Source organism: Corvus kubaryi, unplaced genomic scaffold (genome assembly GCF_017639235.1).
Source record: "Corvus kubaryi isolate FWS band 111438036 unplaced genomic scaffold, C.kubaryi_AGA036_p1.0 138, whole genome shotgun sequence".
NCBI classification, from domain to species: domain Eukaryota; kingdom Metazoa; phylum Chordata; class Aves; order Passeriformes; family Corvidae; genus Corvus; species Corvus kubaryi.
In genome coordinates, this window is record NW_024580672.1 from 8,177,476 (window position 1) to 8,187,337 (window position 9,862).

A 9,862-nucleotide genomic window follows, 5' to 3' on the forward strand; every position below is an offset into this window, starting at 1 on the left:
CTTCAAGAAGAAGCCTTGCTGGAGTGCCACTGACATAATGAACTGCACAATAGGAAGGATGTGCCTCATCAAACACATATTATTGTTTCATCATTGCTAATCAACATGCTTTACAAAGCAGAGATTTGGATCAGAGCTGAAACATTTTACGGGGTTGTTGGCAATAGCTCCACAAGTGTATTTTACTGATGTTTTTATTGTTCTCAACAACTCGAGAAATTTGAAAAAATATCTTATTTCAGTAAGAGTTAATCCTTTTTACCTCAAGCAAATACCAATTCTTCCTGACATCCCACCCTACATTATGGCAGGCAGGCTGCCACTGCACAAGCCCAGCACAGATTCTCCATCAAATAAAATACTGCACCAAGCTGAACTCCAAGGTCCCTTTTTCTTACGAACCACATTCACCCTGCAGAGGAGACTTTGGAGGGCTGAAAATTTCATTACATCTGTTTGCTCATATGCCAATATGGTACATATTTAGTACAGCTTTAAGAAAGGATTTGCTCTTTTGGCTGCTGGCCCTCTCCCTCTGCAGTGGGAGAACAAAACCAACACAACATCTTTATCTAAGAACTGACTGTAGTTTTAAATATAATTTTCATAGCAACAGAGAAATACATGTTTTAGTTATGACTGCTCAGAAGCGAAAGGATTTTCTCTACCTTGAATATGGTAACATTCACACTTAGAGTTCAAAATGATTCCTAATTATCACTTTTCTAAGACAACAGTCCAAATACTGTACAGCTGACTTTCTTTTTGACACCAAACACTTGTAGGCATCTGTAAGTTTCCACTGTTGCTGCCCTTGTGATTTAGGCAAAGAGTCATTAAAACTGGAGGGCCTAATTCCCAGCCTCAATACAACACATTAGTAAGAAGTAATAAGCTCCTTCATGAAGCAATATAGCTCCCCAGCTAAATAAATGGCACACAGTACTGATTAAACAAAGGCACATGTGGCCTTTTTTCCCAAGATTTTTTTTAGAAGCAAATGGATGAATATATAAGAGAAAAAGACAAGGACAAAAAAAACCCCCAGGAATGGGAACTCAAGAGAACAGTTAACATCACAGAAACCGAGATGTTGGCGCCTAAGCATGGAAGGGGGGACCTGAGAAGTTCCCTAAAGAATTTCTTGAAGCAAGTAATGTCTGAAAAGAGCTTGGAGCTGCAAATAGTCTCCTGCTGTTCAATTTTCCTTCACTTAGGGAAATGAAGGCTATACATTCATTGCAAATAAAGACTGGATCAAAGATACCCAATTCCATTAACAATTTATTTTCTTTAACAGAACAATTGTAAATAATGACTTTCTAGATAACTGCTAAGGTCACAAATAGTAATAATGCTCTACTTTATGTTTCTGACACCACTGCTTCCCCCTCAGGGAGGCAGATATCCCTTCATATACACATTATATATATACATATATATTAAGATCTCTCTCAAGAGCTATATATAGCTTCTATTCACAGGCAAGCACCACAACCACTTATTCATTCTTTTCATGCTTTACCTGCTGTTTTCAAGGCTGCCCTGATGCTAAAAATAGCTTCACATATTAGAGGAGGGTTGCTATAGATTCAGAATGGGTGATGTTCCAAAGACAGCTAAATCCCTCTTTGCCAAGGATCCATGTGGATGCAGCTGATGGGCATCTGTGACCAGGGCTGTGATGCCCTTTCATGAAGACTCGGGCTCCAAGAATGGGGTATTTGTGTTGTTCTTAAGGCTGCACTGAACTGCAAATCAATATGAATCATGGATGTCATCATAAGTTTAAGGCTTTGTTTTTCATACTCTAGTGTTAGATCACAGTACAACAGTACCTTCAGATATTAATAGCATACTAGCTTCTTTTTAAATGGGAGAACAATTTAATATTCTGTTGTATGGGCATATTTTTCTGTGGGCATTGATGTCTTCAAGTAAGAAAATACCGAAATGCTTCAATAGTCTTCTTAGTTTTTCTAGTTCTTAACATTTGTGGCTGGATTATGACCATATCTAAGATAAATGAGGTAGTCAGAATAGTATTTTGCTTTTGTTAACAGACTCATAGAAACCTGCCAAATACTGACTCTGTTAAGTCTTTGGCAGTCTGCTGAGGTTCAAATAAAAGTTTTACAGAGAAAGAGTGGCATGGATTGATAAAATATATTAAAACAGATTCTAATATAAATCTAAATAACACAATCCATCTTTTATGAGCAGTATATTTAAGGCCAGTGTAATGCAAACTTGAGAGAATATTTCATGATATGCTAAAGGAAATGTTTTTTCACTCAAATCTCAGTTCACATCCTGACCCTTATCTCCCATGTGGTTATGTTTTATTTCCATTCAAGAAAGACAGTCACCTAGATACGTAAATGTAAACATTTTGATTTATAACTTGCAAATTGAATGTGGTTTCAGCAAGTAGCAGGATCTCCTATTTCCTTTTACTTGCCATAGATACTTTCCTTGGTGGTTTTTTGAGTTTGCCATTTTTACTTCTAGAGTTGTGGATATTGCACAGCTCAGTGTTGCTGGCTATAAATAACATAACTTGATATTTGTAGCTAAGGTAGACTAATGGTTGCCATTTAGGATAGTTATCTTTCTCATTCCACTTAGGTGCCATGGAATGAATAGTGTCCTGGAAATACTTTCAATAGAAAGGTTGATAGTATTTCACTACTTCATGTCTCAATGATACTGGTGATTAAATAACATAAAATTGTATTTAATTTGAAATATAATCCAAATTATTTCCAAACCCTGGCAGTCAGTAGTATACTTTTACTAATAAAAGGTCAGTTGTAGCAGAATGGCTCATGGTATTATTAATTAAATGAGGTCTCACAATAGGAATTTTTAACTGATTCATCCTACTTCAGTGCTCAGAGCCACTTTTTTATATCCCTGTATCCTTCAGTTTTCACTGAAGGATCAGTTATTGATCACCTCAACCTAGATACCAACAGCCTCTACATGCAGCTACTGTATTACTTTACTATGTAATCCCACTGAAATAATAAGATGAAGTGAGGGTTAATTCCATCATCATTACATCATATTATGCTCTTATACCTTAGTTTTTTAAAATCTGACTGTGAGATTCCAAACAATTGACTGCAGCACTGTATATTGCAAATAATCTCTGATGTATTTTCTTTGCTTTAGGACAACCAGTGGAAAACACTGTGATGAAATCACCACCTCCACAGTACAGTTTTCAGGACTGGCCCTCTGAATTCCTGAGTTAAGATCTCAACTTCTAAGTTAAGACGAAACACATCTCTAAAAAACAGGTGTTTTCTGGAACATATTTGCAGGAATGAGACTGTATATCTCTATTACATTAAATCTTAGACCCAGACTACGAGGCACCTTTCTTTTCCAGGTTATGTAGAATGCTGGGTACACCAATAGTGCTTAACTGCTGGCATGATTCAGATTACAGTGACTTGTCTGTCACGTTTTTATACAGAAGACTTTAGATCCCAGACATTCCCTGTCAATGATTTGTACCTTTCCTCAATTCTCATAAGTGAATATTATGAATATACATACATGGCAGACATTATGCACAAAAATGCATGTCAGGAAAACAGGGAATGCATATCTTTTCCACTATGGTTTAAAAATGCAATGAACTTTAACTTTGCTCATGTATTCTTTTTTCCCCCACCAAAAAATGCAGTGGGAAACAATGTAATTTAAAGAAAATAAGTATATTGCTTGCTTGTCAGTTGTTTTCTTTTATTTATTTCCATGTTACTGGATTTTCCTTCTCTTGCTTATTATTTGCTATGATTTTTTCATCTTATATAGTAACTCGGATATCAAACTGGAAAAACAAATTTGCCTTTCTCTTGTATTTATGTAACTGGATGCCATCAATCACTTTCCACCATAGCAGATCTAGCCATGAAAGTAAGATTAGGCATTCTTTGCTCTCTTAGGAAATAGTTCATACTTCAGGGAATTTAAGCATAATGAACTTCTAAAATTGCCTCAAATGAAAACTGGAACATGGTGGAGGAGTTAGTCCCTGTATTCCACTTACTTAAATGCAAGTTGATAAAACTAAGCAGTAGTATTTTGTACATACTAGTAATTTTAAATTAAATTCCTGATGGGCTGAAGTCACTACTCCTTTTTATGCATGCCTCCATGCATGTGTAATCTTGTAGTGAGCTTTGTTCTGAGCAGAGCTGCCAGACTAAGATCTGGAGACCAAAATCACCTGCCACACAACAAACGTGGAACTAGCAGTGACAATTAAAGGACACCAGACAGGAGTCTACATAATATATCTCTAGAGGATTTATTTAGTAAAATTCTGTATGTTTTTCAAAAATAAGCCCAAACTTCAGAGATAATATGGGGAGTTGATTCTAAGAATTATTTTTTTATGAAAGTCTGATTTATTATTTCCATAACTGAATCAGTCATACCTGTCATACCATTATTATTTACAATCAGTCAGGGTCATACCATTACTATTTATATTATGCATCTTAACAAGGGCTTGCAGAAAACTTTATTTTAATGATATTTTTTGAAGTACACTGAAGTTTTAGGATCAAAGTTGACGCTTTGAATGTTCCCTTAAGTGCAACAAAGTGAATGGATGAATGAAGCAATCTGATTTTCAAGATACTATTGTAAGATTCTTACATAACTCTGTAGTCACAGGCAAGAAAACGAAAACAGATATTGGGAATTAAAACAGTTATAGTTCTTCTACAGTGTATCTGTGATTCTTTAGCATGTTAAGAGTGGAAGTAATGCTACCATCAAATAAACTGTTGAGCAGGACTTAGACTACTTCAGTCCATGATAATGAAGATTAAGGCTGCTCTTCTGTCAACAGTAATGAAAAAATCTTGTTAATTATGTGTGAAGTTGAGAGGCCTTATCTTCATCGTAGGAGGTGGAGCTAAGGGAATAAATCAGGTTAGGCTGTATTTTCTAACATTGTGCCCTAAACTGGGATTCTGTTTACCAAATTGATCAGCTGAGAATAAGGGTGCAATTTCCTCATCTTTCATTTCTTGGGAGATTTTCAGATCAACAGAAAGTTTCAGCTTTATTTTTAATAAGAGCCTTTGATACTTGTTTTTAATCTAAGAGCAGAACAAGTTTAATCTGGAATTTGAGATGTCCACTGATGTCTTCTTGAGCTTTCCATTACTGTTTATTAAACTAACTTCCAAACTTTGGTCTCAAAATAAATGCTCTGTAGACAGACAATAGAACTAGCACCTTCAGTGCACTAGGCAGTAAGTAGTTGTGGAGACTGGCAGTGATTTGTTCATCCTAGAAGTAGAGGAGCCAGGAATAACAAAGGTCCATGGGTCAAATTCTACCTCATATGTCCTTCTAAAATGCCATCATCTGTCAGATCTGCCTTCAGATGTACAAATTTTCAAAAGAACTGTTTTCCAAATTGCTTATCATATTGGAAGTCTTCATGTTCTAGAAATTCTGTCTCCACACAACATATCTGACATTGATATCCAATGGTGTTAAACAGGAATAATTAAGAAGAAAATGTCCACAGATAACTGGAATTTAGGAAATTCAATACTCTTAAAATAGGATTAGATATCCTATTATTAGTTCTATTTTATCTTATTAATAAGTGAAATGCAATACAATGATTGTGGCTACTTATACAAAGGTCTGGGATTTTGGAACAAGGAAGGAAACTGATGATCAGTCAGATGCTATTTTTTCAAAGGCACTTTTCTAACAATGATTATGCACTGAAATGGTAATTGCAACTTCAAAATAGCATAAAACTGCACAGCTGATCTCAAAATAATGGACACAGCATGGGCTTGTCTATGATTACTTTTTGTAACTGACTCGATACTGGAAATATCTTTAAATAAAGAAGTTCTTTTCTTGAATAAATCACTTTACCAGCCAAACAAATAAAACTGCATTTGCCTTTTAGCACAGCAACATTGACATCTAGTGGCTAGTTAAGCTTCATGTTTGATATTCCCTGTATGACAAAAAAATGTGGAACACACCATTTATTGAATTGGACAAAACAGATATGCACTGCAACAGCCTGCTATCTCCACATAGCCTCTAGATGATTACAGAGTATCATTAGTCTTTAATGACTAGTTTGGAGTGACCAGTGCCAGTGATGGGAACTGGTGAGCATGAGTCACTGCCCCTCCTGAACAGCCCCACTGGTTTTCCCTGACGGTCAGGAAGACTTAAACTTGGGAAACAGTTGCCTGATTGTAGTGTATACCTTCCTCAGGGCTTGTTGGGAGGCACACTGCATCCCTGAAATTGTATACGCGTACCTCTAAATGAAAAAGAGCTACAGTTACTGAATGTGATGTTATTGGCATATGTGAACATCCATTTTTAGCTTTACTTGTTTTTTCTACAAATTACTAGGGGGCTTCAAATAGGAGGAGATAAAAATCAGGAACATGACAGATGCCAAAGTACTGTTTGTACAATGAAGACACAAAAATAAATGATTTGGCAACTTACTTCATAGACATGTAGGAGATAGGAAGGTGCCAATATCAAAAAACATTAGAAAGTAATTTCCTCATTTGTGAACAAAAGAACTGACTTAATGGAGAAAGAGGAAAGATTAGACAGGACAAATCTCAATTTTACTAGCATTCTTGATGGTTCCACATTACTGTCTCATAATCAAACTCAAATGTAGTCCCTGGCAAACAGCTCACAATGGACGTGGTTGTCAGTGACTGCCCTGCCTTGCTCTTCATACCAGTGGTAGCTGCCTCTTCTGGCCTGCTGGCAAAGCCTTCTGATTTGCTTCATTAAAAATTAGAACAATTTTTTAATTGGCTAACTAAAGTAATTTTGATTCAACAGATCAGAGGCCGTTGAGTTTAAACAACTTTACCAGAAGATCTTACGAGGCAATCATCTTCTCCAGGAAGGCTGATGTGTTCCTTCCTGGCTAAATACTGTTAAGGACTAAACAGCTATGCTTAGTATTTCTTAAAAATACATAGAGAAATCTGAGTCTGAAAAAGAGCAACAAAATGTAAGAGTTCTCCAATACATAATCCATATAGAAAGGTTAAAGTACTTTTTTAAGCTGGAGATATATGTCTTCCAGAATTTAAAGACGTTATTCAAACGATGATCAGTTCTTGCTTTCTGTACAAACTAGTGCAGAGCATTAAAAAATAATTGCAAGTAGCAACAAAGAAGATTTTTCTTAGACAGTAGGAAAAACCCCTTTATACCTAAGAGGTTAAGATTAAGGTATTTAAGCTGTGAAATCTCCTATACTAGGACCTTTTAGGAACAGCTCAATAAGTATGTCAGGTATAATACTTTGAATTCTGCATCTCTATAATGTATGTACCATGTCTGACTTAAACTTTTTGGATACACCAGGTCTCATACTTAGCCCATTCTAGATTTAGGGCAGAACTAAAGCAAAAGGTACAGTGATGTTTTCTCCTTTGTTGACCACGAAGTTCAGGGCTACCGTAATTTAAGACTATTGTTTCACATTACTGCTGATTTAAAAGACCTGCTGCTGAAAGGGCAGCCTGTGTTTCTCACCTCCCACTTCCCTCCTGTCCCATCCCTCCATCCCTAACATTTTTTTGCCCCACCAGGATTACTCATCAGACATCACAGCAGGATAGCCACAGGAGCTAGGGTGGCAGAAAATTAAATTTTGTAGTTCAGCAGGAGTGGTCAGATAAGCACTAGGGCCAGTTCAAAAGAAATGTTCTCTTCAGTGGCAGGTAACCCAAAGATTGACTTACTTGTAAAGGAACGCTGTGCTCCTAAGGTTTGGCTGTACAGTCATTGAAATCCAACTTAAAATGGTAGCACCTCCTGCCCCGTAAAGAATGATGCCCATCTCATCAGTTCTTTTTCCTGTATCTTCCAGTCCTGTGGGACTCATATGACAGAACTGCCTTTTTGGTGTCAAAATATACTGTTGTTAGAATTAAACTACGGAGATACTCCCATTGGAGCAAAGTATAATACACACACCAAGAGCTAAGGGCACATTCAGTTTCAACTACCAGTTTATTTAGGAGGCCATTTCTGAACCCATTCCCCAGCTGTAGCTTACTGTAGCCCACATAGAAAAAGCAGTCAGGTGATGTTCTAAAGCAACACAGTCAGACATCAGAAAAGCATAGCATAGCAAGATGAAATTATCTAGCTGCTATTCTCAGAAAAGCTGTTTATAAAATAACTTCAGCATCTACAGCAGTTGCTATAGTTGGACTCACTGCAGAATTTTCCTGTCCCAGAAACTGTATTTTTTCTATATGCAGGCTTTTGTGGTCACAATACAATGCCAAGAGATTCAAGAATTGTAAATCTTTCCTCTACCTTTCCCACTCTTCTTCAAAGTGCATAATCAATGATATGTTGGCCCAGTTTCCAGAATCATGTCAGGATTCATTCACACTAAAGCAGTCTGTCATTTCCATAAGACAGGAACAACAAAAAGATGCCTGCTATTACAGCTTTGAGGGTATACATTATTTATTTTGATATATTTAAATTATTAATTAGGATAATTCCATTTTTGCAACAGAGTCTCTGCCCTTTAGAGGAAAGGGGCCGCATTCAGTAGGACTTCAGCAGAATACTGCATGCACTCAAATAAGCACAGTGCCACTCAGTTTCTTTCCACGGGACACTTTAGCATCATCTTTACATCCCTTCACAGCGATAATGACGTAACAAGTAACACAAACACTAGGTCAGGAGAAAAAATAATTCTGAAAACGGAGATTCGGTAGCCAAGGTAAGGAGATACATTGTCAGCTATGGTGTGTGACTGCCTTACTGCGGAAAAGCAACTACCTACAACCTGTATTTTACAACTGGCATATTACAAGGACAGCAGCAGTATTCAAATTTTTAATATTTCTCTGTATTAAGTGTATCTGTGGTTTAACTATTCAGGAATCAATAACACAACTGGAAACTAACACAGTCCAGAAGAAAGTACCTGTGATGGATTACAGCATTTCAGACCTCAGCAGTTCAGGTTGTGTTTGATGGGAAACTATCAATTCCTTGCCAGCTAATTGCTGTATCTGATGACTAAATGCCGAAGATTGGTGCTTCCCAGCTACTTTATCAGAAAACGTTTTTTGTTTATAAAGCTCCTTTTTATGATGCAGCCCACAGGCTCCCAAACTCTTATCGCCCAGTTGCCGTCGGTCCTCACATGGAAACTGAGTCACATACTGCCTTTCGTTCTTCTAACTGCGAGATGCGACTGAAAAGAAGAGAAGCCGCTGGCACAGGCAGAAATCAGTATTACGGATCGCCGTGCCGAGGCTGCGATCGCGATCTGTGCCGCGCCGAGGGCAGCGCGCACCTCCCGGGCACGCCTGGCAGCTGCTGCCCATCGTAGAGCGCCTCACAGGGCCTCCCTCACTGAAGGGTCCCCTTCTCCACGAGAGGTCCCTTCCAGAACAACGACTCCCCGATCCCTCCCGAGGGACCCTTTCCGCCGGGCCCCAACACCCGCAGCAGGGTCTAAGCCCCTGCCCCCACGACAGGAGCTGCCGTGCCCGAAAGCGCCGGAGATGGTGCGGGGGCGACCCGGGCCGGGAAGGAGAGGGGCGCACTGAGGCCTCCCCTGCGGCAGAATCCTACCTTCCCAGAGGCGGAGACCGCGGCAGCCGGGGCCGCTCACCGGGTTCCCGGGCAGGGAGACTCCCCTCGCCCCTAAACATGATGAGCGGCTTTCCCCTCCCCTCCCGTGCCGGCTCGCCCTCGCCCTCCCCCGCGCCCCGTTGCCCCGCGCCGCCCGCCCGCGGCGGAGGGAGGGACGGAGGGAGGAAGGGAGCCCTCGGTG

General features: G+C 38.9%; 1 protein-coding gene across 2 annotated transcripts in view; it reads right to left on the bottom strand.

Annotated features, from left to right (window-relative positions):
* Nucleotides 1-9,769, bottom strand: part of LGI1 (leucine rich glioma inactivated 1) — a 28,921-nt gene extending 19,152 nt beyond the window's left edge. The window contains exon 1 of one of the 2 annotated variants that reach the window (XM_042018982.1): nt 9,661-9,769. The gene's annotated coding sequence lies outside the window, so the exon portion shown is untranslated. The remainder of the gene's footprint in view (nt 1-9,660) is intronic. The other variant, XM_042018980.1, reaches the window with a different exon arrangement.
* Nucleotides 9,770-9,862: the final 93 nt, after the last annotated feature.